Source organism: Manis pentadactyla, chromosome 1 (genome assembly GCF_030020395.1).
Source record: "Manis pentadactyla isolate mManPen7 chromosome 1, mManPen7.hap1, whole genome shotgun sequence".
NCBI classification, from domain to species: Eukaryota; Metazoa; Chordata; class Mammalia; order Pholidota; family Manidae; genus Manis; species Manis pentadactyla.
The window spans coordinates 19,621,662-19,626,294 of NC_080019.1; positions in this window are offsets into that span (position 1 = coordinate 19,621,662).

The following is a 4,633-nucleotide window of genomic DNA, read 5'->3' on the forward strand; positions in this document are numbered from 1 at the left end:
TTACTTTCAAACAGATTGCTTCCTAACTATATTCTATTCTCAACCTACTTCATTGTGTACTGAACACTTAATCTCTCATTCATTCATTCCTTCCTTCACCTTTCCAGTATATGTTACTGAGCATCTACTTATGCACCAGGAATTCGGGGTACTGGGGATTTAGCAATGAATGAAACAGACAAAGTTCCTATTCTCATGGAGCTTGTGTTCTAGAGGAAGGAGCTGGACTATAAACAATGACAGTCATTAAACAATATGTCAAGTGAATACCTAGAGGAAGAGACTCATATATATCCAACTGCTTATTTGACATCTCCAACTGGAAGGCTAACAGATACACTATATTTAAAACTAAGCTCCTAATACCCCGCTAACCTATTGCTGTCATGGTATTCCTCTGTTCATGCATTAATCAGAGTTCTCCAGAGAAACAGAAACAATGAAATATAGATAGATAGATAGATAGATATAGGAGATTTATCATGGGAATTGGCTCACATGATTATGGAGGCTGGGATATGCCACAATTTGCCATCCACAAGCTGGACAACCAGGAAAACCGGAGATAAAATTCAGTCCTAGTTCAAAGCCGACGGTACTGGAGCCAACTGTGTAACTCCCAGTCTGCAGGCAAAGCCTGACAATGTAGGGCTGCCTGATGGTGTAAGTTCCCAAGTACAAAGGCCCAAGAATCTCCTGTCCAAAGTCAGGAGAAGATGGTTGTCCCAGGTCAAGAAGAGTCAGATTCACCCTCCCACTGCCTTTTTGTTCTTTTCAGGCCCTGTACAGATGGAGGCGCCTGCCCACGCCGGTGAGAGGGATCCGCTTTACTCAACCCCGACTCAAACACGAATCTCTTCTGGAAACACCTTAAAGACACACCCAGAAAGAATATCTTTCTAGCTGTCGGGGCTCCCTCAGCCCAGTCAAGCTGACACACGAAATTAACCATCACAGCTCAGTTAGAGATAGCTCTCCATCTCTGAGTTATCAGGACAAAAATCTGAAGTCATTTTCCATTCCTTTCTCTCACACCCTGTACCCAAGGACTCAATAGATCCTGACAGGTATTCAGAACAAATCCAGAATTTGCTCATTTCTCTCTGTCAACCTCTACCTCCCAATGTACAGCCACCAGTGTCTCTTGCCCAGATAACTGCGATAGGCTCTAGCATGCCTACTTGTTTCCAGGCTTGTAAACACCATACTCTAACTGAAGCCTGTCTCTCAAGCCCCATAAATGATCTAAAGGTGTTCCTATTTCCAAACTAAGCTGACCAGCATCCCACGGGGGAGTTTTCTAACAACTAAAGGCGTTCCCACTAGGGCAAGCCTGGGAGGTTGTGAGCTTGGGAAGTGCTGGCCACCATGGCTTGGGCATCACGAAGAAAGTCAATCTAGAGTGTTACAAAAATGAAGAAGAGTATTCCAGTCCCTAGACTCAGTTTTCCCTGATGTTTTCCCATGGTTCGAGTAAGTAAACTAACACATTTACCTTTGTGCCTGTGCTAGTTAAATCTGGCTTTCTGTTGCTTACAATAGACACATTCCAGGAACATCTCATCTAAGTTATCTTGATTTATCTTTTCTTGTTTTTGTTTAAATTAATAGACTTTCTGTTTTTTTAGAGTAGTTTTAGGTTTACAGAAACATTGATTGGAAAGTACAGAGAGCTCCCGCTTGCCCTCTTTTCTCCCTTTCCTGCACACAGTTCCCCTATTATTTGGCTTGTGTTAGTGTGGTATAGTTGATGTATCGATGTTGATTTAATATTATTAACTAAAGCCTGTCATTTACACTGGGGTTCACTCTTTGTGTTGTACATTCTATGGGTTTTGACAAATGTATAGTAGGTTATCTACTACTATAGTAACATTCAGAAGAGTTTCACTACCCTAAAAAACCTCTGTGCTCCATCTTTTCTTTTTCCTCTCCCTCTCCCTCTTGATTTGCCTTTTCACTCAACACAGATATAGTGAACACACACCATATTACATTGTGTCAGTTGCTGGGAACATGAAACCAAATGTGTAAATAAATAAAAGCACTGAAGTGCTTAGTGGTGACTCAGTAGGAATGAGCATAGGGAAAAGCAAAGACACAAAGGCAAAAGTAGTCCAGATTCTTTAAACTTCAGCTGGTGACATCCGTGAACAGAGTGTGAGGACTCTTGATTTTATGATCCTTATTTTAGTGAGCATAAACATGTCACTGCTAAGAGAATGGCATCATAATAAGCCATATAGTATTGTCTCTACATTATGAGCTTTTTTAAGTCTGTAAATACATGTTATTCTCCATTCAAAAAGTTTAAAATACTGAAGGTAATGAAACAAATTGGAGATTAAGTCCAGGAAATAGCCAGGACAAATGTGAACCTTTCACTATTCTCTCCATTGTTGTTATCAATAGTATTACTAATCCAAATATAGTATTAAACACTAATAAGTACTATAGTATTAAACACTATAATTAATCCAAATGTAAAATTAAATATATGTACAGAGGGAAGCAAATGCACTACCAGTCTTCCAAAGCCTCTCCAGGCCTGTAATTCTGAGTCTGTGATTCCTTTATTTGTAACATACTCTAGACGGCACTGTATTTACTGATTGTTCTCCATACTTCAAACTAGCAAAGTTAAATCAGAGTATAATTTCACCACAAGCAGTTGTTTTTGAAATTCCAGTGGGGTTCACATTGAAAACTCTAGGGAGTTTGCTTAATAATCCTACATTTGGAGAAGTATCTGTCACATTTTCTTCTACATAGTAACAGAGACAAACCAGTGTCTATATTTGGTCAGCATTGATACTCTGACTTTTGTTTCTAAAACTGAAGGGGACACAAGCCAGAGTTCTTAGAATCAGAAAATAATGAAGAACTGAAAATAACATTATAACTGCAAAGCCAGGCTTTCCCCATGAAGCATGCTAGCATAGTATATTTTTGACTGGTGAAGCCAGAAGTCTTAAGGTCTCATGATTTCCCCAGTTTCTAAGCATCAGTATTACTCAGCAGATTCTTTGTTTCTTCCTGGGAGGTAATAAATTAGGAACAGCAATGCCAAGCCTAGATATAATCAGAAGAGTCATGGAATCTTCCTAAGGGGAATATAGAGAGTTCCACAGATTTTTCCTTTCGGTCCTAAACCACAATCCCCTTACCTAATTTATCTATGGGAAACTGATCATCTTTTGTTTTAATATGATTCTATGAGAGGATATACAATTGTATATTTATTTGGTGGTGTGGGACAGATTGGTTGCAGATGGGAGAGAGTACCAGACCCTGCCTGGCCTACATTGCATCGTATGATCAGCCACATCATAGGCCCCAGGCACCTACAAGCACAGCCCTGACTCACTCCACTAATGCAGATTTTTACAGAATAAAGGCATTTCTTGAACTATAGCTCTCGATTTCTTGCAAAGTGTGCCAACTGGGATTAACTGACATTAAACTCTTGACTTTTTAGAGTATCCTGAAGTGGGGAAAATCTACTAAATATATCAGGTGAAGGGAACATATATGCCTGTTTAGACTTTTCAGGCATACATTTGTACATAGTGAAAAACTGATCTTTCAGGTCCAGTTTTTTCTCTGTTAAATGAAAGTTGGTGGGGTTAAGCCTAGCTCACCTCTCCTCAGTCTCAATCAAGAGCTTGTTGGGAGGGAGAGAATTCTGCTGACCAGCTTAGGCCATGCAGGGCCAACTCCTGGAGCTGGAGAGTAGTGGGGATGACTTCCCAAAGGGAAGTCCACATGGCCTTCGAAAGGGGAAAGGAGACCAGCTCCACCACTTCCTTTCTTCATCTTTGAGGACACTGCTCAGATGTCCTGCTACCCCTTATTTCTGCTGCTTTTTCACACTTTTAGCTCAGTTAGCATCTCAATTTGTATTATTTTCTTTAAAAATAGTTCTTGCTCTTCAACATATAAAAATAATATATATAAAGTGAATCTATAATACATTTAAAGCCCTTGCAGTTTGAAAAACAATAATGAATGATCCATGTACGCAAGGGGAAAATTCTGTATACAGGGGGCATTTTAACTTAATTTATCCAGTCCTTTGTACACTACATCTTTATACAAGTCTCCATGAAGACTTGTGATTTCTGTGAGACAGTTAAAGAAGAGTAAGTTTGCTGCTGGATCACAGGGTTTTTGCATAGTCAATGTCCCTTATGTAATGCCAGATATTCTCCAGAGTGTCCTCAGCATCCCTGGGTTGATCCATTAATAAAGATACCAGGGCTCTGGGTGCCGTGCAGTTACTCCACTTTACACTGGCACTGCCATGCTGGAGGAGACTACCCCTTTAGACGCATGTAGCAGATATGTTGGAGACCTGGCCAGATCCTGTTGGATCCGTGGTACCATTGCTCTTCACCCATCCCCAGCTTCAGAGTTTACGGTATTTGCACCTGCAACTTTAAGCAGCCTGCCCTTGGACACTGGAGCCCCTAAGCCTGTAAGGAGAAGAGGGAGTGCCTGGGAATTTTATTTCCACCTCCACTCTCACCAAGACCTGCGGCCAATGATGTACTGGGGTGTGAGTGCAAAAGCCCCACTCTTGTGTGTCAGATGGGGTAAACACCAAGCACCTGAGATCTTCAGGCTGAGCCTG